The sequence below is a fragment of the Aedes albopictus genome, chromosome 3 (assembly GCF_035046485.1).
Source record: "Aedes albopictus strain Foshan chromosome 3, AalbF5, whole genome shotgun sequence".
Taxonomy (NCBI): domain Eukaryota; kingdom Metazoa; phylum Arthropoda; class Insecta; order Diptera; family Culicidae; genus Aedes; species Aedes albopictus.
The window spans coordinates 446,713,043-446,740,353 of NC_085138.1; the positions used below are offsets into that span (position 1 = coordinate 446,713,043).

Here is a 27,311-nt window from a genome sequence, read left to right on the forward strand (position 1 = left end):
TTTTTAGTAGATGCCATATACTATCTTGGCGTGCGCTCAGCTGATTGAATCCCAAAATTTGCAACAAATTCCATAAAAAGGTCATTGTAATGCTTTGGCAGCTTACTGACAATATGTGTGATAAATTATTTTCAGTTCTGTCATGGTAAAATCAAAGTTATTTAGTCAAGGTTCCCCGATTTCAGCGCCCCTTCACTGGTACATATCCATGGATGAACTCCTGGAGGAATCTCTGAAGGAACCGCCTAAGAAATTCCAAAGGGAACTGCTGGAACAACTTCTGAAAGAATCTATGGAAAAACTTTTGAAGAAATCCCTGATGAAATTTCTGAGGTTATACTTGGAATATTAAAGAAGTCTCTTAAGATATTTCCGAAAGTATTCCTGAAGAAACTTAAAAACAAATCCGAAAAAAATTCTAAATGAATTCCTAAAAGATTTCGTGATAAAAAAGCAGGAATATTTAAAGAATCCATAGCTGGATTTTTTGAAGAAAATCCAGTAGGAATTTCAGAGAAAATACAAAGAGGAATATACGGCGGAATTTCTGATGAAATCTTTTTGTGAATTTCTGCAGGAATCTATGCAATAACGTCTCCTAGTCTTTCCGTAAGAATCCTTATGAGAATCTCTGAAAGAAACTATAGGGAAATTTCTTTACGAAGCCTTGGAAGATTATCTTCAGAAATCCTTGGAGCAATTTCTGGAAGAGAAATGTATTAAAAGAATTTATAAAGAAATGTGAAGAACTGTTGAGGACTTCGTGAATGGATGGGTATCAGGTATAGTAGGTCAGCTCCAGAGGCACGTTCTCCTCCATTTGGGAAATTTGTGCCATCGCCATGAATACGAGCCAATGGATGGGAGGGTTTGACTGAATGGGATAGTTATGCTACGGAAACGGCTAAGCAGTCTCGAGGAAATCAAACGATACTATATGATTTTATCCAACGTTTCGACCACTTTTTTTGGTCTTTCTCAGGGGTTCTGGAAGGTGGAACGGTGAAGGGCTTCCACACTAGGGTGAAAGATTCTGTAAACAAAACAGAGTAAAATAAGATTATTTACAAAGCTCAGTGCAAGAACTGCCCCCAACCGTATGTGGAAATGACTCAAAACAAACTCTAAACAAGATTGTATGCTCATAAGACGCACATCTACATGTTAGAATACCTATTAGAATCAGGACATGTAAACATAGACACAGAAATGATAGCATTAAGAGAGAAAACAGCATTAATTGAACATTGTATTGACCACAACCATAGATTTGACTTAGACAACACACAAGTAATTGACAGAAGTGATAAAACACAAACTTCTTTGACGGTAATAGAGACAAGCCACCATTTTCATTTTACAGTTGCAAACAGAAAACTAAACAGTGCATAAAACAAGTGGAAGAATTTAGTGACAAGAAATTAAAAATTGCGAGCTAGGAAAGTTTAAAATTTAACTTGACAACTTGCGCCATCTAGCGGCGAAATCATCAACTAAATGTTGAATCACTAGATAGTTCTTGACTTCTTGAAGAACTTGGCCGAAGACGACATTTTTATATCTGCTCTGGATCCCGAGCTAGAGAAGATTGAAACTTTACTTGACAACTAGCGCCACCTAGCGGCGAAATCATCAACTAAATGTTGAATCACTAGATAGCTCTTGACTTCCTGAAGAACTTTGCCGAAGACGACACTTTTCTATCTGCTCTGGATCCCGAGATAGAGAAATTTGAAACTTTACTTGACGACTAGCGCCACCTAGCGACGAAATCACAAAATAATTGGTAAATCATCAGATTGTTCTTGACCTACTGAACAACTTTGTCGAAGACAGAATTGTTCCAAATTAAGTAGATCTTGAGATATCGCATGTGATAACTTATGAGTGCTTCTATTTGCGAGTGAACATAAGCAATCACTTCTACATAGCGCCTCTATCGGCCAAATTGCCAACTAATTGGATTTTAGTTCGCATTGTGTTTTAGATCTATTCTAGTACTACAATTTTGCCAAAGAAAGTATGGTACTATCTTGTAATACTCCTGATATATTCGCTCACACCCCCAATTAGGCGAAATCCCATAAGCTCTGGGATTCCTACAACACGGATTCCTACTGCACCCCGAACCAACCGTGTAGTAAGAGTCTAGACTGTATGTTTGTTTTAGCTTGATGTACAAAATAGTTAACCAGACCCCGACAGTTCTATGCAGAAAATTTGACGAAAAACGATAATAGCGATTGTCAGTTAGATCCATTAATTTCAAAGTACAAAAAACTATACAATAAACCTTTCGGAACCCCTAAAGAATACCAAAAAAGTGGTCGAAACGTTCGGTAAAATCAAATGGTATCGTTTGATATCCTCGAGACTGCTTAGCCGTTTCCGTAGCATAACTAGAAAACTTCATTAATTGCTCTTTTAGAATTTTCCAAGCAGCCCGTGGATAAATTCTTTAGAAAGCTTTTTTGAAAGATTTTTTGAAAGGAATTCTTGAAGTATTTTCTAAAGGAATCCCTGCAACATTTTCGGAAGCTTTCCGTGCAAGACATTACTAACGAGTTTTTGGAGAAGTTTGTGGAGGACATTCCAAAGTCTAAAGGAAGCCCTGGAAGATTTTGTGAAAGAATTTCTGACTGAATTTTCGTTAGGATGTTTTTTAAGTAAATCTACAGGGAGTTCCCATAGGGATCCTGTTTATGAATCCTTGGGATATTTTTTCAAGAACTAGGATGGATTTCAGCTGGAGTCTATGAAAGAATTCTCGAAAAATCTGTGAAAGTTTTTCAAAGTAATCCTTGAAGAAAGTTAAAAGAAATCTCTGAAGGAAAATATGGAGATATTTCTGAAGAAATTATCAGTTGAATAAGTAATAGAAACCATGGAAGATTTTCTGAAATAATCCCTCGAAAAATTTGTGAAGGAACGACTAGCGGAGTTTCTGTAGGAATCCCTGCCGAAAAATTCCCGTATAGATCTAATTTTTTTTTGGAAAGAGTCGCTGAAAGAATATCTATAAGAAATCCAGGAAGATTTTCTGACATAAGTTCAGATTTTCGAAAAAAAAAAAACCTGGAGCAATTTCTAAAGCTGACCGCGGAGAAAGTTTTGAAATAAATCCTTGGAAGATCGTTTGAAAGAATGCTTTGAGGACTCGTGCCTATTTGAACTTCAAATAATTATTGCACCGCAAAAACCTAGAAAAGTCCCAAACAAAATGGGGAAAAATGTCTGAAGAATTTTCTAAAGAAATCGCTGGAGAGATTTCTGCAGAAACTCGTACACAACTTTTTGAAGGAGCTTTTGAAACATTTTTGAAAAACACAGGAATAGTTTCTGAAGTTTTATAAAAAATATCTGTGGGGAAATTTCTGATTTTTGATCGTATTTTTGAAAGTATTTCTGCCTCAAATTCATGGATATTTTTGCTCAAATTCATGAATATTTTTAGGAAAAAATGGAGGAATTTAAGAAGTATATCATGCAAGACGCTTCGAAAGAATACTTTGTGGAATATGTTGAACAGGAAGAATTTCTAAACAAATCCCTGAAGAAAATTTTCGAATGAATCCATGGAAGATTTTTTGAAAGAATCCGTGAGAAAAGTTTTGGCCAAATCTTCGGACAAATTTCCGAAAGATTAAAAAAATCAGTAGAATAATAGCCAGAGGAATTTCTAAAGTAATCCCTGGGCAAATTTCTTAAAAAATCTCTGAAATGATTTGTGAAAAATCGTGGAGAAATTGGTGAAGCAATTCAAACCAGATATCGCAAAAGAAATATTTGTGACACTTCTGGAAAAACACATGAAATACTTTCTGAAATAAACTGTAACATGATGATTTGACTTGGTAAGTTTTCTTCGGGGACCGTCGTAATAAAGTTGGAACATCTGGACTTTTATTTTGAACCGCAGAATTACAACTGAGGGCTATCGAGCAGATAGCGATACAAACCTACACCACAGAAAGATCGTTCCGTAATTACAGCACATCCAGTTACCACGCGTTATCAAGTGCTTGTCACGAATCTCCAAATTTCCGTAGGAATTCTTTGAGGAATTTCAGAACGGATCCCTGAAGAAACTTTCGTAGCATTTCATAAAGGAAAATTTTTGAATCAATTCGTTAAGGAATTCCAGGGTGAATCTCCGGATACATTTTCAAACGAATCCATGAAAGAATTTCTGAACTTTTTGAATTTTTGGGTTATTTTTGCAAATAACGTTATTGTGTAAGCCCATTGCTCAAAATATTGTCATTCAAATCAACCATACATATTTTTAGAGACAAAAAACTTCGATCGTAGCAAGCTAGCGAGATAGTGGTTTATTCGTTCTTTGGCGATACATATTTCCTAATATATATCAAAATCTTCGACCCTTTTATCGAAAACTCAGTTTTCACGCTTTTTCATATGTTTGGTACATTTTGTTATAAACTTTTAATTAAAATAAACATTTCGAATATTGTAGTGTCTACTTATTCCAGTTATTATTTTTCTTCGAAATACTTTTGAATGACGACGCAATTCTTCAACATGAAATTGATTATTTCCCTAAGAGGCGCATTTCACTTCAACCTCCTCCCCATTTTTACGAATGCTACTGTGGTATTGCGACAACCTTCGCATCAGCTGCAGAATGTGCGAGCGAGCTAGGCGCATTTAAGGTGACTTGGTGCATCACAGAATTTTCATAGGAATCATTGACTTTTTAATTTTCAATGATTGTTTGCCTCGCGTTTTTGAAGTGATAAAAAACGGGCAATTCTGCAGACACGCAGTCGAAAAAGTATCATCACACTCACCACGAGTGAGCATATGGGATGATACATTTTCATCCAAATTTGCGCTTTGGTAACTGAGTTTTATCACTTTGAAATTTCGAGCGAGATTTCAATGATGCTGATGACGCACTACGCGTCGTTAAGCTCCGTTGCAGCATCAGCTCCATAACAAACATTGCATCGCCTACTTCGATTTGAGATTGCATGGGCTCTGAAGTAAAAGTCCCTTAAGTATTCGAGCGGCGAGAGCGCGGCTTACAGTGCACTGCACACTGTGTTGTTACAGCAACTTGAGATTGCGCAGGAATTTGTCCATTTAATCGACGGCAAATGTCGACTCTGTCGCAGCACTCTGCTCTGCGGAGAAGACCCAAAGCCAGAATCGTTTGGACATCCCGCACACGGAACAATGGGCCTTTGAGTTTCCATCGATGAACACAATCTGATTGAACTTCGTGGAGGGGGAGTTGGTAATTTGCATCTGCCGTGTTTTCCGAATGCAAATCAAAAGAAGAGAGGTCGCAATCATCCAAACAAGCGGTGAATTGGGTTCGTCCTATCTATACTTGACCCTGTTCGCTAGCAACGACCGAAGTTAGCCTGCTTTGATTGAAGCAACCCGGCGAAGCGTCTAGTTAGGCTTGAGTAACTTTCGAGAGTTCCGAACCCAGGCTGCGCTGGCTGGAGGAAGTTAATAATTTGCTGCTCTCGGTCAAAGTTGGTGCAGCGTCGACGACGAAGTTCGTCAACTGTTGCAATTTGTCGGTAATGAAATCCAACCGCCCACCGGAACCTAGGAAAAAATCTATCGACTGCAAATTCCAACACAGTTTTTCCATTAAACCGTAGTTTTAAGAATTCCCCTCTCCCATAAAAGTGATTAATGGCCCATCCGGCAAACTTGACGTCCAAGCTAAAAGTTCCGAGAAGAAACAAGAAACAGGAAAAAATCACTTCCCAACATTAAATTTCCCTCTCATTCGTGCTTCTTCCTTCCCGTCATCATCATCGTCGTAGAGCTCATCTGTTGATGCGTTTAATCTTCACCTACTTGGTGCTCGGTGGTTCTCAATGCTCTTCGCATTTCCCTCCATTGCTGGATGCGCTGCTCTCAAGCTCGTCTCGACTCGCTTCTTCCGATTTTCTGAAAAGAAAACTGCGGAGGCTCTAGAAAAGCACTTCGTTCCTCACACATGACGGACGGTCCTTCAAGGCCGAGGGAAGCTGGCTGGCTAGTGGTGTAAGGGGGAAAAGTTTTGCTTTTCATATTTTCCTTGCATTCATTTATGTAGCTTTTTGCCTTTCTCGTACACTAAGTGTACTGGAAAGGCTATATGTTCACTCCAAAAACGACTTTTTGATAGAAGGCCCGGAGGGTCAAATCACATATACCAATCGACTCAGCTTGACGAATTGAGGTGATGTCTGTGTGTGTGTATGTGTGTGTGTATGTGTGTGTGTATGTGTGTGCGTGTGTGTGTGTGTCTGTATGTGTGTGTACAAAAAAACTCACATCACTTTTTGGCAGTAAACCTCATCCGATTTCAATGACCGACGGTTCATTCGACGCGGAATCTGGTCCCATTGTTTCCTATTGAAAATGGTTCGGATCGGTTCAGCCGTTCCGGAGATATGGCCATTTAGGTGTTCCGGAACGGTACCCCAGGAAGGGACCAGATAAGAAAATGCATCAAACCTATGCATGCGACACATCAAACCACGGCATTTTCGATAACTTTATAAGCGGTAAGCAGGGAAATAGTCTCAGACCATATCTGAACCGGTAGTGTTCCCGAACCGGTTCTAGGCGTCCCGCTGGAAGTGGCCAAATATACAATTGAACCAAACCCATGCATGCGGCACATCAAACCACGGCATTTTCGATGACCTGATGGATAATGAGCAGGAAAATCATCTCAGACCATATCTGAACCGGTAGTGTTCCGGAACCGGTTCTAGTCGTCACGCTGGAAGTGGCCAAATATACAAGTGAACCAAACCCATGCATGCGACACATCAAACCACGGCATTTTCGATAACCTGATGAGCGGTAAGCAGGAAAATAGTCTCAGATTATATCTGAACCGGTAGTGTTCCGGAACCGGTTCTAGGCGTCCCGCTGGAAGTGGCCAAATATACAATTGAACCAAACCCATGCATGCGACACATCAAACCACGGCATTTTCGATGACCTGATGGATAATGAGCAGGAAAATCATCTCAGACCATATCTGAACCGGTAGTGTTCTGGAACCGGTTCTAGTCGTCCCGCTGGAAGTGGCCAAATATACAAGTGAACCAAACCCATGCATGCGACACATCAAACCACGGCATTTTCGATAACCTGATGAGCGGTAAGCAGGGAAATAGTCTCAGATCATATTTGAACCGGTAGTGTTCCGGAACCGGTTCTAGGCGTCCCGCTGGAAGTTTCCAAATATACAATTGAACCAAACCCATGCATGCGGCACATCAAACCACGGCATTTTCGATGACCTGATGGATAATGAGCAGCAAAATCATCTCAGACCATATCTGAACCGGTAGTGTTCCGGAACCGGTTCTAAGCGTCCCGCTGGAAGTGGCCAAATGTACAATTGAACCAAACCCATACATGAGACACATCAAACCACGGCATTTTCGATGACCTGATGGACTATGAGCAGGAAAACCATCTCAGACCATATCTGAGCCAGTAGTGCTCCGGAACTCGTTCCGGGGTTCCCGTCGAAGTGGTTTAATCTGAAAGAGAAACAAACCCGTACATGCGTCACATTAAATAGCGGCTTTTTAGATTACCTAATGAACGGCCAGCAGGTGTTTCGGAATCGATTTTGAGTGGCCGGAAGAGGCCAAATGTAAAAGTAAACCAAATCCAGGCATGTGACACATCAAATCGTGGCTTTTGCGATAACCTGATGAACAGTTAGTTAGAAAATAGCCTTACGTCACACAAAAGACAACTGATAGTGTTCCGGAATTGGTTCCGAGAGTCAGTGATGGAAAACAGTGAGGAATGCAGCTGAGTAGACACAAACGCAAAGCTATCCTACTCGTGAACAACAGAAGCCAGAATATATTCGCACTTCCTTCACTCGCGAGCTAACGAAGCTGGTCGCACTCGTGATTGATTCGCGAAGCAGCTCTGAACATTCTTCAATTTTGTGAAAAAACGAATTTACACGGCCGACAGATTAACTTTTCAGGAACAATAAAGCACAAAACACTACTATCTGATGGATAACTGCTTGTTTTGCTATTAAAATCGCACTGAAATGCAATTCCCGCATCTCCACTTGTTCTTCGCGAATAAAAATTCATGAGTGTTTTTGTTTTTGTTTTGCTTCATACTCGTGAAGCAAGCGGGTGCGAATAAACTCACATACGGCTTACTCTCGGCACCGTGAGTAAACCGTTTGTTGCTTTTACACTCGCGAGTTGATTCACGATGAGAGTGTTTCCATCTCTGCCGAGAGTCCCGTCGAAATTGTCAAACCCTGCATATGACACCTTCAATTTGCAGCGTTTTTGGTTAACCGATGAGCAGTTAACAAGACAATAATGTTAATCCATATTTGGTTCAGCCGGTAGTTACCCGGAATCAGATCCGGGTAGTAAAATGTAAAATTTAACCAAACCCATGGATGCGGTACATCAATCACGACCAGTCTTGTAAACATTCGACACTTTTTACTGCTTTCATTTCGTTGCCGCAGTCGGGTGTCAGTCGGCTTTGTTACATTCGTGCGCTATCGTTACCTCTTACCTACACACAACACGAGCAGTAGAACGAAGATCAATAAACATAAGAAAGGGTCAAATCAATGTCATCTGACACGATGACATGTGTCTAATTCTAGCTTTACGCATAGATTTTCAGCCAATTCCGATTATGAATGTTAATATTAGTTTATTATTGCATGTTGCATTGAATATGACACACAGATGGGCAACATAGCTCTTATTATGGAAGAAGACAGGAATAACGAAAGCCGAACCGTCTCCCGAAGCCTCTATCGTGGTGAAGTGCATTTGTTTGGCATTTTTGTTTCGAACAGTAGTTTGATTGCTTGTGTTGCGAATGTCGGAGACAAAGGAGGCCGAATATCGACGAAAAGGTTCAAATGACTGTGATCTCTAACAATACCAATCACGACTTATCGACAACCTGATGGAAAAATAGGGTCAGACCACATTAGATTCCCGGTAGTGTTGCGGGTTCAGCTGTGGCTTCGAAAGTGGTTAGAAGTAAAAGTGAAGCAAACCCATTCATGCGATATATCAAATCGCGGTGATTAGGTAAAGGTGAATAAATAGCAATAAAATATTCTCAGACCATAATTGGGACAACCGGTAGTGTCATGGTCCATGACTCATGGAATCAGATCCGGCTATTCCACCGGAAATTACCAAATATAAAAATGAACCAAACCCATACATACGACACATCAGATCGCAGATTTTTTGATAATTTAATGAACGGTTAGCATGAAAATAGCCTTAGATCACATTAGAGACTAGCTGCTGTGTAGCAGAACCAACGTTCATGTGAAAAATTAAATCGTGGCTTTGTTTAACGGCCTGATAAACATTAGGTATGAACAACAGTGACGAATAGGTCTAAGTTCTCATATATGAGAACCAAATATAGACAAAACTAAAGCGATCTCATCAAATCGTACCATTTCAGATTCTTAAGGTGTAAATTTGTAGCAGGATGGGTCAACGTTGAATGGAAAAATAAGAATTTGATCGCGTCAACAGAAGATGCTGGCTGTTTTAAGGAATTTTGAGCTCTAAAACTATGTAAAATAAGTGTATTTAGTATGGGAAATATGTTCGGAGTATCCAAGATAGCGGTCCAAAGTCCAAGATAATGGCCCAGTATTCAAGTTAGTGCCTATTTTATAGGATTTTTAATTCTTGCATTATGGGCATATTTTGTATGAAAATGTGTCCAGAATTCAAAATTTGTAATCCGAAAACCCAAGCTGTGCGCTGTTTCACAAGGTCTGCAATATGACTATAGTTTGAATGGGGAAGAATGCTGGTCTTCGTCCAAAACTGGTAACCAGAAAATCATAAACGACATGCCAAAATTCAATACGGCGACTATTTTATGTAATTTTAGGTGCAGAGTCCAAAAATGAATACCAGAATATCCAAGATGGTGTCTCAATGTTCAAGATGGCGGTTAGTTTAGTTGGGGTAGATATCCGGAGTCAAAAAATGATGACCGGAAAATCTAAAATGACGTTTCAAAATTTTGCGGCTTCATGTCACTTGTTTGGTTTGAGTTTTGGATCGTTGTCTTATATTTTCTGAATATTGGATGTTATGCTAATATAAAATGTATCCATATTGAGTAGATTTAGCAAGCAGTTTTCATTTTGTATTTATGTCAATGTCATCAACATGTCGCTCGAATTTTGTTGAAATGATATTTTAAAGCACGAGAAAGGCACCATCACCGCTAGGTGGATTAATTAGGTTTTTTTCATCGCGTTTATGCTCAAACTTCCTCTTTCACGCAGCCACCCAGCCATCGGCCTGCTAAGGGGCTGTCCATAAACCACGTGGTCATTTTTTTGGGACTTCTCAACCCCCCCCCCCCCGTGGTCATTAGTCCATACAAAATTTTTTATTCGTTCATACAAAATGGACATTGGCCGAACCCCCCCCCCCCTCATGACCACGTGGTTTATGGACAGCCCCTAAGATCCCAGCTACAGCCGAGAAGAGCGCGTCATATCAGTATCATACCATAAGTTCGCGTCGTCCGTCGTTCGCCTCAGCTCCTGCAGCACTGGAAACACTCAGAAGGCGGAGCTGCGGATTACTCAACACTGAGTGTTTTTCTGTAGGTATGTTTTTCTTTTAGTTTCGCTTTTATCGGCATGAAACAGTTCCGCGCCTTCTTCTGAACAACCACCACCACGGCCACCGCGCCACAAATGTCGAGGGAAAAATGCACCGAGTCGAGAAGATAGTTTTCAATTAGGCAAATTTGCAGCGTTCCTTATCGGAAACAATAACAAACAAATAAAAGTGTACAGATGCTGCGGCAAAGGAAACACAGTTTTTTTCTCCGAGTCCGATGGCGGTGTGGACAGGGTAGGCGCTGATTTGTTTCAGCTGTGTAAACTTTAGTTAAGAAAAACTAGATTTGCACGTGCTTTCAGTAACTAAAGACGAGCGAATTAGCATTTGATGATATCAAATTTTCTAGATAATTCTCATAGTTTGGGGTCACCCATTAAGTGTTACGCTCAGAGGGAGAAGGGATAGGTTCTCAAATGTGTGACAAGCAATGAATGGATTGAGTATATAGAAAAACGCGTACGAGGAGGGGGGTTTGAAATTTCCTGATTTAGCGTGTACTTAAGGATAAGCTTATTAGAGTCTCAAGATGGCCGACTTTTGTATTTACTCACGATTTTTGGTGCACAAATCTCATAATAAACACATGCCATAGCCATTCATTGATAGGAATCTGGAAAACGAATAGAATTTATCATTTTTCATAACATTATTAATGCTTGCAGTGCGTCGGAGATGCATTATGTACACATATCAAAGCGGCCTACTGTGCAGCAATTTTGGGGTCCACTCAAAACTTTTAATGGGATACACCGCGGAACAAGCGTTTTCAGTTTTATTGTAAACAAATCACGTGCGTTGGGGGAGTGATTTTTGAAGAGGCAAATTCATGGTAGTTGGTTTGGAGGCATTTGCTCCGTTTGTTCTGGCTAAGCACCTTAACTGGCTTTCTGAAATGAAACAAAACACAATATCCAATACAATACAAACTTTCATTACAAAACATGGAATCTTCGTTCTGTTTACTCATTCCGCTAGCTAGTAGAGTCACTAAAACAACCTACCGGTGTAGCCCGTTTACACCTCACACTATATCAGCAGCACCTGATAAGAGTGCTCTTTGCTAGTGATAACAGACAAATTGCGACACACATTTAGATTGTTGGTTATCATGAGTATCGTAATTGACACGTTTCAAGTTCCAACTAGTGAAAAAAATCTCGTACACCGTTTGTCAACGATACGGCTACTAGTTGACGTAGGACTACGCAGTAGCTCGACAAGCTTGCGTGACTTGTTTTTCCTTGGAATCGATTGTTGAATTGCTCTAACAGTTACGTCTTTCGAAAGGCTATAACTCCAATAATGGAAATCTATTATGTATCGAGAAATAATTCTGGCCAAACATGTCTAATAGACCGGCCCAAATACAAAAATGTCGAAAAATTCCACGGGGCACCCTCTAGAATCGTGCCATTGGATAAGAAGAACAATCTGTGAAAGATTCAGCTCAATCGGTTGAAAACTGAGCTGGCGCAAATGAGTTGAAGGTTTGTATGGGATGTTCAGTCCAAATATATGGGAAATTGGATGACCTCCAGTCTCTCATACAGCACGCCGGTTTGGCGAGTTCGATTTGGCTCAGAATTGAAAGAATAACAGTTGATACCCTAATGAACAACTTTGTAGAAGACCATATCATGATAAAACTTAATTAAGTTGCGGTTTCAGCCAAAGAAACCAGGATGAGGACATCTTCCCCCGTTTACTCTCGGTTGTTATATGCAGCACGTGTTGGTCGGCCGTAGCTTGCGCGCTTCATCATAGGCAGCTATGTAATTCTACATTGTCTCGATACTCACCCACATGCATGAGCAATGAAAATGAAGGATAACATAGCCGCCTATGATGTAGTGAGCAAGTTTTGAACGGCAAACACGTGCTGCATGTAACAACCGAGAGCACGGTGTGTCTGGTAGAACAAATTTATTACAAAAAAATGGGCATCGCTAATTTTTACGCTACGTGAAAGTTGACGCTACCAGCTTTCATTCAAGCCCAACATCTAAATATTCCATCGGGGGAACTTTTTCATACAAATATTGGGTATGTTTGTTAAGTAGAAATAGGGATTAATTTGGAACCGTGCATTTTGTATGGGGAAAAACAGTATTCTGAAAAAGTTGTTCGGGATCCCTCGGTGGATTTTTTTGGGGAACACGTTAAATGATAGCCAGAAGCCCATATTTTAGAAAAACGGCGGATTTGGCGATGCCTAATTTTTTGTGATAAACCTTCACCATATGCACGCCGTGAGAGTAAACGGGGGAAGATGTCCTAATCCTGGTTTCGTTGGCTAAAACCGCAACTTAATTAAGTTTTATCATGATATGGTCTTCTACAAAGTTGTTCATAAGGGTATCAACTGCTATTCTTATAATTCTGAGTCAAATCAATCTCGCCAAACCGGCGTGCTGTATGAGAGACTGGAGGTCATCCAATTTCCCATATATTTGGACTGAACATCCCATACAAACCTTCAACTCATTTGCGCCAGCTCAGTTTTCAACCGATTGAGCTGAATCTTTCACATATTGTTCTTCTCATCCAAGGGCACGATTCTAGAGGGTGCCCCGTGAGTTGTGAAAACTTTTTTTTCACTCCATACAAATGTGGGCCGGTCTAATGTCTAATGGTCCAATCTGCAAAAGAGAGGCTCTCTTTAAGTCTCCTCTCTTTCGATTATAACATGCTTGTATATATTCATTTTGATTTACTTCTTGCGTCAGAAGGTAGAAAGAGCAATCCTTTTCCGATCTACACATAACAAATTGTAAAAATGTCAACTGTGACACCGTAATAACTTAAAGATAATCTTAGCAAAGAGAGCCTCTCTTTTGCAGATTGGACCTTTAGACGTGTTTGTCCAGAATTAGGTTTTAATCGTTAATTTAGTAATGTTTCCATGGATTTTCAATATTTTTTACTGATTCGGCTGCGCTGGTAGCTCTGTGCGTGTTATTGTGCATGTGCATGAAGCGTCGGTGATAGCTGTCCACTAATAATCAAATAAGCTCGTGATCCTTCGGCAGAATTATCGGATATTTGGTTTCCAAAGGAGATATAGGAGCGGTTATAGGCGGCACAAGCATAGGCAAGTTCGCTTCCGTCTACGAACACATGCAGCTGGATACTACTGGGGTGGGTTTTCCGCTTTTTCACTGGTGTCACTTCTTTAAGCCGTCGTTCATCATAACGTGGAAGCAGAACACACCTTTTTTGGGATTCCACACCGAACACGTTCGACGTGCTTCTAACCTTCCAAATCCAGCGATTTCGTCTGCATGCACTTGGTATCACTCAATTGTTGTAGAATGTCCGGCGAATTCGAAGGAAGTTCCTTATTTTCTTAAATCCTCCTTGAGAGTGCACGTGCTTCACCTCGTTGACTAATTGTACGACTTGCTCGGTGGAATCTATGCTATCGAGGTAGTCTTCCACATATTGAACGTTGACAACTGCTTCCCGAGCAAAGTCTGATAGCAAATTGAAAACTAATTTTGATGTTGTGATATTGCAAGCTTTGATATCTCAGGTTGTTGTCGTTTTGGTCATTTTAACGGTTAAAACATAAAAAATGAGAGCAGAAAAATGTTCCTGTGACAGCAAATTGAAAACAGTTCTTTATCGATGATAGCAAATCGATATCTGTTTTTGTTATCTGAGCAAGAAAAATTAAAAGTCGTTAAATACAGAGATTTTTTGATTAATATCAAATCATAAATGTAATCATATAATTGCACTAATGGTATATCCCTAGAATTACTTTACAGAGTTTACTAAAAGATTTAAAACTATTCTAACACGAAATATTTACATTAATTTAAAATGACAGCAATTTGAATTCAAATTAAGTAATCCCCACAAACCGCGTTTGAACGTTGCCTAAATCTCAGCAGAACATAGAACAATGATGTTTGCATGTCCTGCTTACTGAAAGACCATACAGCCTTGCTGCTGCGTCCCGAATAAGCCGGATTTTTGCCGCCTTCTTGGGGTTTTTATCGGCTGTTCGGGTTCGTTTGGAAGTTGACCATCAATGTTAACTTCTTTTCCCGATCAGCCTAGATAGCTGTGTAGTGTCGGTAGCGGTTGTCTCAATTGGCTAAGAATAACACTACGGATCGCCTGATCCAGTGGTAAGAGTCCACTAAACAGGTGACCCCTAATTCATGGTGTTATGCGGCTTTATGCTTACCGTGCCAAAGAATGAATGGTTAGGGGGGTCTAATAAAAACCTAACCACAAACGGAGCCTGTGGAGAATTAGGGCGTCCTCCACAGTATTACGCCCTTACTGCGCTAACCGGAGCAATGGTGCAGTGGACCTTGCGTTTCTCCGAGATAATCAGTTGCCCTTCTTAAGTCTCAAACTTGAGGCTAAATAAGGGCGGGGTTATTCAAATGTTGTTAATTAGCTTACATTACTGCCTATATGGGTTCGCTTAATGCGTTTTCGCCATTGGCGTTTTTCAATTGACCACAATTTGGTTCGTCGTTGATGTTTCCTTTTTGTGCTGTGACTGTGAAGTGCGTTATCCTGTGTAGTTTGGGTAGTGGCTACGGCAAGGAAACCTCAGATCAATTTTCAGCGTAAAAAGCGTATGTAGCCCAAGTGGATCTACTTCAAAAAGTTCATTTTCGTAGGGTAACTTCTGTTTAGGTTACCTTGTGAACCCAGCTTTGCTTTTTTCATTATAGATGAACTTCGTGCCTCGAGCATGCTCTATTTTAGAATAACGTTAACAGTATGTTTCAACCTTTCCTTATGGATGCCTTCAAGCAAGCTCTTGTTTTCAGCATCTTTTCGCTGATATTTGGCATCTGAAGTAGCTCAAACATTGATTTGAGATGCTTCAGTTTGATGGAATACTTAGGTAGTACAGTTCATGGTTAACTTAACATAGAATTGCACCTAACCCAACTCTGCATGAGCAGAATTTATCATGAGTTGACTGATTGGCATGTGTCAGATGAGGACTCTCCATTTGACCTTTTTGCACTTTGGAGTGTTCCTTCGCAAACTTTGCGTATTCAGGCGTCCCTGCTCAACAAGCTAGGGAACCTGTAATAATTGATTGCGATCACATTTTATGGATAACTCGCTTCCATTGCTACTCCAAGAGAGTTTCATTATGGTTTTGTTATTACAACGCCCTTCATTGTGGTATACCATAGCTACTGCTTTGAAAGAAGCTTGTCCTCTGCGGTCTGTGCGGACCGCAAGAGGTATTCCTGAATGGAACTCGGACCTGTTCAAGTTCTAAATATCTTCGGATAAACCAGTCTTTTGTATAGCTACGAATCTTTAGCTTCTACCCCGAGGATTGTAGCTATAGAATCGATTTAGCTTCTACCCCGAGGATTGTAGCTATAGAATCGATTTAGTGAGCACTAAAAAGCTCTGCTTACTTCAAATCTCCTGGAGCAAATGGGGCTTTATCCTATTTTTCTCCAGAGGGATTTGAGTTTTTCAAACATGTTTTGAACTCTTGTAGTTTTCTATTTGGTATTTTCATGGCATGAAATTACTCTGTAGTTTTATCCCGAAAGGGTGCGTGCGTTGTAAAAAGAAGGAATAAGTTCCAGATTTATCTGGTTACGTCGTTCTTTCTGAAATGCTCGAAACGCATTGTCGATTATCACATCTGTGATGTTCGTCTGGCTAACATGCCTGTTCATGTGAACTCACATGTCTCCCAATTTGGGATGTCCACAGTGACTCTTTTACATAAAGTTGTATACATTTTCAAGAAAGCACTCGCTCAAACGTAGTTTTTGCTTGGGTGATTTCTTGAATATTGAGGATGCTTTTGATGACGCGCCTTTCTATGTCATATTGAAAGTCGCATGACGTCGCAAGCTACCTCCAATGAGCTATAGGCTCTTTGTACGCTTATGCGTTTTACAGTGTCCTTTTCAGGGCACTGATTAACCCCGTTGTGGTATGAGCTATGAGCTCTCGTTGCGCTTATGCGTTCATTCCCTCTTCTAGGGCACCCCTTCCTATTTCATCACCTTTCCCTTTCCCAATTCCCATCCCTTGTCCCATTCTCCCTCAGGTAAATGATGAAATAGGCTCATATGTATGGCGATGGCACAAATGTCCCAAATGGAGGATAACGTGCCTCTGGAGCCGGCCTTCTGATACCTGATACCTGATACCTGGGGTTTTCAGTGCCCGTAAGGGTAGATACCTCGTATTCTTCAATCAGTGACACAACTTTCTTCTTCAGCTCTCGGTCTCTGATGTCGAGAAGTTTTTTCAGTGACTGTAGTCTACGTACTGCTAGAGGATAGCTATCTGGAAACACTGGATGTCTGGTCCAGAATCTGACGAGCTCTAATGTCATCTACGGATTCGGTAGGAGTTGCTTCTTCGACCGCAAAGTATTGCCGCATCAGATCTTGCAGCTCGCGGTTCTCGGTAATTTGCTCCTGAGTGTGTACGTACTTTAGAATCACTGACTTGCTTCCCATAAATACACCATCCCAGCCGAGTCTTCACAGCTACCGGTTCATTCGATCTACCTTTTTAAACCTTCAACGTCGTCAGCAGCTGTGCGTGTTCTACACTGATGATAAGTCTAGGAACCGCGTCCACGTCACTGTGGAGCGGGGCACCACGCAAATGAGGATAGATCTTCTACAACTCTTCGTACTGGAACGTCTGTCCTTGAAGCTAAAGACTTTGAACGGTGTGCACATTGATGAGCTGGAACTGGTTCTTTAGTACGGTGCCGGATATTTCTACTCCTATTCGCTGCGATCCTTTCCCTGCACGTGGAAAGGATTGCTTGTCCACCCAAGCCAAGAAGATTCAGCTGGCCCCGTAATTTGTAGATCCGATGCCACGTTGTGGCGTAATCGGCAACCCTTAACTCCGCACTCCTTTCACGAGCCTCTTTCACTGTGGTATCAGACATGTTCTGTACAGACCCATTGACCCTTTCCTGCTTGATTCTGCCTATATGCTGTTGAGGGTGCGAGCCTGGTGATGTCAAGGTTCTTGGTTCGAATCCGGTTCCCAACAGAATATTTTTTTAATTGAAAATCGAGTCCATGGTAAAATTGAAAACATAATTCTGTTGAATTGAAACGAAAATCAGTCTGCACAAATTTAGTGGCGTTGTGTATTTAAATTGACCCTCAGAATAGTAATTTTCACCGCAAGCCGCCGTTCAGTGTACTGTTCATGATACACTCCAGGAGTAGATTTGAACCAGGTCCTTCTGCGTAATAACCTGCTACCGTACCGCTGCACTGCTGTTGATATTTGTTATAACAAGATTAACTACGCTACTGCACATGTGTACAAATCTAGGCGTCGACGAAGCTTTGATTCAAGTCAGATTGCATCCGCTATATACTACATCAGATTTGTGGTGTTGGGGTAGAATGTAGGGCATTCACGTACCGGCTTCCGGTTCAAATCCGGTGCGCGTCACATTTTTTTTTTCATTTACACTTCTAATTCATTAATTTAGTAAATTCAATTTTAGTGTTCATGAAAATTTTATAATAAAGTTGTTTTCGGTAAAATTTAAATAAAAACCCGAGCAGAAGAAAATATCAACAGCATAATAAAATATGTTATTTTGGCTTAATAACTGAATAATGGAATCAGTAATTTTTATGTTTTAGCATAACATATTATGTTATAAACTTGCCAGTCATAAGCGGCAAAATAACAAATATCATTACAAAAAAATGTTCCTGGAAGACAAATTCAATAACATGTTTTGTTAGATCAATTACAACCTAATAACAGGAAATTTGTGCAATTATGAACAAGTTAATAACAGGAATTGCTGTATTATTGTTCATCACATATTTGTAGATTCTCTATAGTAGAATAATAACTAAATTTGTTCTACAACAATATATATTATTGAAATGTTATCTTGTAGATATATCCCAACAACTTACACATAACTAAATAAGATTGCCAAACAAAACATGTTATAAAAAAGATATATTTTGATAAGTTAAAAATGACAAATTATGATATAAAAACAGGCTACGTGATATTGTTGTTATCAATTTGCTATTCTCCTCTGCTCGGGAACCTTAGCACAACAAGTTACTGAAACGAACTTCTCTGAACTTATGTGCGAAGTTCCAGCAAGGCTCATTGTTAGCCTCTTAAACAGCCAGAAAGCTCCATTCCGAACTTTATCTGATCATCGTGGAATTCAAAAGTGCATTTCGTCATGGGAAGTGAAACTTTCAATTACTTGGGATACAACCTCCGTAAGGTTTTCATAACATGTGATTCAAATTCTGGCATCAAGCGACGACATTTTACAGAATCTATGACATACCCTTGCAGGCACCGTTGAAGCCTCGCTAGATTCTTCACTTATGTGAAACCTGAGGATTGCGGACTGAAATTTGACAGCAGCCTGGCTGCTGCCAAACCTCGAGAATGATCATAGTGTGCCTGGATACGCAAATTGTTTACTGAGTCACGCTAAAGCAAGTGAAACGTTCAATGACACACAAACTTTGTCATCATATACAAAAACATTTGAAACGTGTGAAAATCACGTGCAAAACTTACCCAAAATTTGTAAATTATTCTTCCAAGTCCATGTGGTACACAATCAGCTGATTATATATGTTCAATTGTAACTTTTGCTGCAATCAGTATGTTTAAATTTTGTGTGGAGTAGTTCATGCGTGCACTGTGAAATTGATCTCCATAGAGATAAGCAACTCAACAACGGGGAGCACAGGAGGAAAAGATACGTGCACAAATTGAATGACTAAAAAAGTTGAGTCCGCATCCCTCAGTGTGAAACCACTTGCGGAAGTCGAGTTGTAGAACGTACTGGAGAAGTGTGGTAACTCGCGTATAATTAGTATAATACTAATTTAAGAATAATAAAGAACTCACCTAGCCAACTAGTTTTTAATTTCAGGTCAATTCACAACGGCATTCAAACAAATCATCTAATTTAAGGAACAATAAATATTCTCTGCCCTTCTTGTTCTGTATATTTTGAGTATGGTTAAAATTCTGCCTACTCATTATCACTGACGTCTCGCCGCTGTACGTCGAATGGAAAAATGACGGGCAATATGCTGCCCATATTCGCATAGTTGACGTTAGTGCCACTGTAGTTTTCAGCTCACTTCTTAAGTTATAACAATGCAATAGTAAAGTTAAAGATTTTTTTCAGGTTGACATCAACCTACGGGTTAGATGTTGTGCTCTATTGAATTAAATTGGTAACAAATATGCCCATGCGTTAAATATTAGCCAGACATTTTTAACAACAAATTGCATAGGCTATCTCAGGAGCTATTTTGAGAAATATTCCTGCGGTAGGAATTCCGGGAGTAGCTATTAAGGAAATCGCAAAAGTAACTCTCAAAGGAAAGGCGTGGAAATTGTTGGTAGAGATTCTGAGAAAATCTCTAAGACAAATATCTGGAGGACCACAGTCAGAAATCCCAGAAACCTCTACGTAGTGAAAAAAAAAACCGGAATAACGGTATAAATCGTGGAAAGAACTCTATCAGAAGTATAACAATATCTCCTATAGAAATTTCAAAAGAGGAATAAAATTCCGGAAGAAATCTTAGAAGAAAGATTAGGAAAATTCTGAAAGGCATCTCAAGAGCAACATCTGAAGGAACCTTATAAGAGTACTTCTGGAATAAACTCAGAGAGGAATCATAAAATTAGAAAAACATCGTGAGTATGTTTGAGAAATGTCCTGGGAAACTCTGTATAGAAATCCTGGAAAGAATGGTGGAAAATTATCTATCTCTATATATATATATATATATATATATATATATATATATATATATATATATATATATATATATATATATATATATATATATATATATATATATATATATATATATATATATATATATATATATATATATATATATATATATATATATATATATATATATATATATATATATATATATATATATATATATATAAATGAGTTTGAGGTCCGTTTGAGGCATTTTCCATGATCTGGGAAGAAGATCAACACGATCGAAAATAAAACCAATCAAGAGTGCCATGCTGCAATGACCTTAACAATTGTCAAACCACCACAGCTTGGCAAGACAAAGTTTGCCGGGACAGCTAGGTTAATATAAATTCTGAGAAAAGCTTTAAGAGAAATCTCGCTTCAACAGCGAAATAATATTTTGGGAGAAACTGCTGTAGAAATCTCGGTATAAACACTGAAAAAAAACGATCGAAAGTTTCTTGGGGAAAACACCGAGAGAACTCTCATGTACCATAAGACAAAATACAGAAGAATTCTTGTGAAAAATCCGGGAAGGCAATCCAAGTGGCATCTCCGAAAGAATTCCAGTAGGAATCCTCAATGGAATATCTGCAGAAATGCTAGTGGAGGAATTCCTAGATCAATGCAAACTTTCACTGCTAACCACGTTCACTTGAAAACCATCGCGTCGTCTTTATGGAAACATCTGCTTGATCCACATTGCTTCTGGGATTAATTTGCCTTCCTTATAATCGTTCAGAGAAATCTGAAGCTTCTATGAAAAAACACAAGCTTCCAGTTAGTAAGAAGCTTTGGCAACACTCCCTTCCACAAAAAAGGTGAGTTTTAACACTTTTGCACATATTCGAAAGAAGTTAACACTACACATTTAAAAACTTTGAATAAAATACCAACAATGTCATAAACTCTTTGGACGGTGTCCGGAAATTTGGTCGTTTGGACGAATGCCGTTTGGCCGAAATATGCTCAAAAGAATTCAGAGGAACTTTTTGGTATTCTAGCTGCCAACATTGGCTATTCTTTCTAGTTTTATTCAGGGATTAGGTAGTTGGCGTTGAAACTTTCAATATTTTACCAGACATTTTCCTTCGAGTTATAATGATGTGAAGAATAGCGCTAATTCAGATGAAATAAACCCGATAGCCGTTCGGTAAATGCATGCACAAGCTGGAACGAGCCATAACTTAAACATTGTTGTAAGACGTAGTCCCACGTCAAAAAGATTCAAACGCGCGGCTGCCTTGGTTGAACACTACGACACCTGCTAACGCGAGCAGCCTACTACACTTGACCATCGCAATCGATCAAAAAATGATGTTCCCCAAAAAAAATAAAAATAACAAAGTTACCCACTCTCTTTATCAGCACACAACAGTTGTGGTAACATTCGGAAAGACGAAAAACTTTACTCCGAAATGACTCAATTTTCCACGTTCTGAAAGTGGCGAAACGTGCCTTGCAGTTTCAGTCAGACGTTGTTGTCTCCCATGTGCTGTGTGGTACAACGGACAGTCTATCTTCTGTAGACCTACTTCTACATTACATATGTTGTATCTCGAACGAAAAAAAAAGACGCTTCCAAGACTAACCAAGGCAAAGAATTTATGTGTTTTGCTTGTTTCCACGGCGAGAGACATTAAAGTGGTGGTTAACATTTTACGACTTCTGGGGACACCGAGACTCCGAGACTGTGCTGTGTTGTGTGTTATCCGTGTTATCAGTTGCTCAAACGTGTATGCGCGACTGGAAGAGGGGGAGTATGTGTTGTTCTTATTTTTGAACGAGGCGTGCAATAATGTTCACCCGGAGCATTTAGAGAAGATAAGAGAAACTTCTACGTTAGGCGCAGAAAGGCCGGGTTTTAATTTGTAGCGACAATAAATTGTTGGTTTTGACGTTAATGTGGTAGTTTTGAACTATTGACAGGTGGTGTCAACTATTGTGAAGTGCGCAAATTGATTTAATTTGCTTGTGCGGCGATAAGAGCCTATTCAAATTGATAAGTGCTAATGAATGGTTTGCTGTAACGCGATCCAAAAGTGCAAGGAAAGTGGTTCCGATTTCACTGAACCGCAAAACGAGCGGCGTAAGCGCGGTAAAATCTCATTAAAATCAAGCAACCATTGCGAATCAATTGCCCGGGGCAACTACTGATAAACCGTCAGCCGCTACTCATGGCCAACTGCGGTGGCCCGAAAATTGCACTCTGAGGTAAGTACATGGAATATTTAACACACTTGAAAAGCGGGCAAATGCTTTTTCTCCCTTCCGTTCGTTGGCGGAAAGTTCATTTCTTCAGAAGAAAAATGAAATCTTGCAGTTTAGTCGATGTGTCTGACGTAGGTCCGAATGATGTAGTAAAAAAAGCGAAAATGTAGCAGCCATTTAACAAAGATGTGGTATGGAAAATATGTGAAATTCAGTGCAAAATCTACCAAATGGTCGTGTACCATCGACCGACCGAGAAAGCGCAAAAGAAGAAAGTAAAGCTGAAAGGTTCTTGCATTATTTAGTGTGCTCGTCTGGTCTTTCTCCGCCTCAGCGCTACCCCAACTTGAAAAGTCGAACCAGCTTCTTTTTATGACTAGTTCAGCTCTACAATATTGCCAGGAAACCCCCGAGGGAAATGAGGAACCCATCTAGGGATCCATTCAAGTTGACATTTTGGAAAGTCAGCGTCTGCTTCACTGTCGGGGACAAACAATATAGGCTTAGGAGTTAGGACATCGCAGCAACCTTCGACTTTGGAACTGGAAAAGGCCACATAATTGCTTGTTTTCTTCGCGACCCTGTAGAGATTTAGTATGATAAAGTAACCTTGCGGTGGTAACTCTGTCCATCGCCACTCGCCTTTCACGTGGCCAAAAGGAAAAAGTAATCGATCAGAAAGTTCCGCATCTCCGACTTTGGAGAAAATCCTTTCCGAAACGTGACCAGTTTTCCGAACGGGCAAATTGGATCCTCTGGGGAGGTGTCATTCTTTTCACCATTACATTGGATAGGTGGTACACGAAATTCCAATTCGTCGTTCAATTCCACTCGCTCCACCGACACCGACAGCATCGAGCGACTATCAGTCAGCCAGCGGAGTGTCGAAAGATGTGAAATTCCAACCAAATGTCATCATCATTTATCAAATAATACCACTTTGAAAATGTTATCAATCTTGCATCTAGTTACCTGATTGGCGTTTGCTGTTCGGTTTGCTGCGATTCTTTTTTTTTCCGGAGAAATAGAAGCTTCAAGCGACTACTTCGATTCACGTTGCTGCCTCCGGATGGGATTCACTTCGGACATATTGCATCACTAGCAGAGGCAAAAAAAACATTTTATCAGTTTCTAAGCGATACCCATCTGACGGGAAGATAATTGCGATTGTTTTGCAGTCTCTCTCTGTGTCCTTCCCTTCCTCTCGAAGAGATTCCATTCCATTTTCCGAGAAAAGATTATTTTCGAAAGTTTATTTCCGGGTGTGACAAGCCGGTTGTCAATTAGATCGTAGCAGGCAGATAAAAACGAAACACAACATGTGCCAGGTCGATACGACACATACGTATCGCTGCCTGAGGAGGAATTGATGCGTAGTATGCGAGGGGTGTAAGGATCTTAAAAGTTCTGTAGAAAATCTTCAACACAATGGAAATACAGTTAGGTCAGGTCTTTAATATCGCGGCCGCGTTAATGATAACTCCGTTCACCATTTTTTTTTTCATCGTCTTATTTTTGTATGATTCGTCGAGAAACGGTGAGACTTTTTTTACACGATTTTCAGAATTTTGAACTTTTTTTTTTTAACGCGACACGTATCTCTCGCGTAAAAAACTTATTGTAAACAATATCAGTTTTTTTTTTTGCTTGAATGCTGTTTGATACAATAACAATGTTAGCACTATGATACTTAGAAACTTACAGTAGTTTGCGTCCAAAAACTTTCGTCAAATTTCTTAACTTAACGAGGAATGGAAATAAATCATGGATTCTATATTTGCATCGTTTCAATCTGCTGGTTCGTTTCATTTTGTATGCCTCACTCCTTTATAAAGGGATAAGAAAATATTTTCCTACACAACCCATTTTCAAACGATTCCAAATGGAAAGAGATCCAAGTATGCGAATAAACCCGTTTCCCAGAAGTAATTTCTGTTGCTCTTGTCCTTGCTGCAAGCTTCCCTGAAAAAAAAAAGGTGAAAAGTCTAGAGTGTCTCACTTCAGCCACTGCAATGTAAGTTTATGTGTCTAATATGAACAACTCCAGAAAGGACCGTAGCAGGCTGTGCGCGCGAATGGCTGCGTTTTCGAAACTGTCTCGCGTTTTTTCTCGCGTGGTTTTCATTATGGTCGTCCGAATTGAGAACAGCTGTTGTTGCAAATTTCGCCTCGGAAAGTGATTGTAAATTGATCTCCGGTTAAATCGCGATTGTTATGAGAGTTTGTTTTATTCCCATCAGGGTGCTAGAATTCGTCTTCATTATCGCGTGAGTCGCCTGTAATGTTTGGTTGGGATTGGGAGCCGCTGAGCTTAGTTAAGTAGTCATTAGGGGGTTTCTAGAAATTTCAGGGGTACCTAAAAGGACGGGCTTTCTAGGGGCTTCAGGAGCTCCTGAAGTCTTAAGGTGATTTCAGAGAGTTATAAGTGCGTTCAAGGAGATTGTAAGGGAGGGTTCAGGAAGTTCTAGAACCGTCCCCTGAAGCCCTCTGTAGAAAATTGATAATGTTATTATAAAATAATGAGCAGATGAATTGCTTCGGTGTTCCGAGACATGTGCTCGTTGTTAGGGACAACAAGAAGGGACGATCATAGTAGTCAGGAATTATCTAGGAAGAGTGAATTGGCTGAGGCGTGGTGAAATAAAGACGCTTTTTAAAGCGCAAGTAATTGAAGAATTAGATATTTTCTGCCAATCATCTGAACGTGGATTAATGACATTTACTTTGGATTCGAGCTAGACCCTACACCTTCTAAAGCCCCTTGGAAGCACACAAAATTCCATGAGACATTAATCAACACTTCTAAAACACCTTGCAATATCCTGGGACCACCTTGAACATGCAAGAACGCCGTCAGGCCTCGTGAAGAGTTCAGAGAACCCCTTGATATTACCTGAAAGCTCCTAAAATGTCCCTTAAAACCCAGCAACGCCGCTGACACTTCTGAAACGTGACTGTAAACCCCTTGAAATACACTGAAACCACCTGAAATGTTTCTGAAGTCCCATGAGACACACACCTTTTAAGTTCTCTGGAAGGCACACTTGAAACGCCCCTGGAAAACCCTTGAAACTCCCATAGATCCCCTGTAACACCCTTTGAACATTCCTGAATGTCCAATCCGAAATACATGTGCACTTCTTCCTAGCACTATTGATTCTGGAAAACCTATTGTTGCCCGCGATTCCAGATTGGGAACCACTGAACTTTGCAAAGCAACAAGCTTTGCAAAAAAAAAAAAAATTACATTTCGTCCTCATACTGTCGATTCTCGCGTGGCCCATGGCCGTATGTTTGGAACCACTGTTGAAAAATTAAGCCGGTGTTGTGAATGAAGAATCTTGGTTAGCCAGAAAAGGTTTTGCTCCTTGAGATGGGTTCAAGGGGATTCTCAGGAATTTTAGAGGAGCCCAAAATGGCGGGTTTTTGAGGGCTTCAGGTGTCCTTAGATAGTTTCAGGGAGTTTTAAGTACTTTTGAAGGTCTTGTCAGGAAGATTTCAGAGAATTCCAGGACCGCCCCTGGGAATCCTCTGAAGCCCCTTGGAAGCACTTGAAACTCCATGAAACTTTCATAAAAACTAGTCAAAACTTTGTAACCTCTTAGAACCCCCTAGAACATGCAAGAACATTCTCAGGCCTCCTTGAACAGTTCCGGAAACCCCTTTGATACCACTTGAAACCATCTGAAACGCCCTTGCCTTGTTTTCTTCCCCAACTGTTGAGGAAATTATAGTCGATCCATCTAATAAGCTGAACTTTTGTGGCCCGTTTTAATATTTGCATATGTCGTCTCCCAGTTAGATGCAATTAACTTTATCGATCTCCCAAGACCTTCCCAGGATCTGCATACCAGAACTCACTGCAAGCAACCACTATTTAGAAATCTTTGCCTGCGAGTGTACAAAGCACTTTGAATGCTCTGGAACGCCCTTGAAAGCCCCTGGAATCCAATAAGACCCTCTGGAACACTCCTGAAACGTGCCTGAAAACCCTTTGGAATACACTGAAACCACCTAATAAGTCCCCTGGCACTCTGAAACTAAAAGGCACTTTTGGAACACCCCTGGAAAACTCCTGAAACTAGATCCCCTGGACCAACCTGTGAACAACTCTGAGCCCTCTAAGACTCCACGGAAAACTCCTGGAGCACCGCTGAAGCTCTCTGAAGCCGTCTGGAACGTCCCCAAAACCTCTTGAATCCCCTGGATCTTCCTTAGTATGTCCCTAAAATCCCCTTGAGAGTGCCTGAAACATCCTTGAATCCCTCGGAAAACCTCCGAAACGCCTCTGAATCCCCCTGGAACTTCTACAAACGCCCCTGAAATCCTGAAATCCCTGGAACGTCTTCGAGCTCGCTGTAGCCACCTAAGACCCCCTGGAACACCTCTGGAAACTTGCTGAAAGCTCAAGAAACTCCACGCGAATACCTCTGGAAACCCCTTAGAACCACTTGAGACCAGAGTGCCCTTTAAAAGCCACTGAGGACCCCTGGGATTGAAACTACCTCCTCCAAATTCCTCTGGAAACCCCTTGAAATTCCCTGAAATCTGCTGGTTCCCCTTAGGACCCCTTGAATTAAATCTCTTTAAAACCCCTTAAAACCCCTAAAAAATCTCAGAAACTCCTGAATCCTGTAACCGTTCAG

At 40.3% G+C, this 27,311-nt stretch overlaps 1 protein-coding gene across 10 annotated transcripts in view; it reads left to right on the forward strand.

Moving 5' to 3' along the window:
- Nucleotides 1-27,311, forward strand: part of LOC109425837 (putative polypeptide N-acetylgalactosaminyltransferase 9) — a 278,116-nt gene that overhangs the window by 148,627 nt on the left and 102,178 nt on the right. For 2 of the 10 annotated variants that reach the window (XM_062856755.1, XM_062856754.1), the window contains exon 1: nt 22,230-22,668. The exons of the other annotated variants lie outside the window; for them this stretch is intronic. The gene's annotated coding sequence lies outside the window, so the exon portion shown is untranslated. Of the gene's footprint in view, nt 1-22,229; nt 22,669-27,311 lie in introns of those variants that run through there. 10 annotated transcript variants of the gene reach the window in all.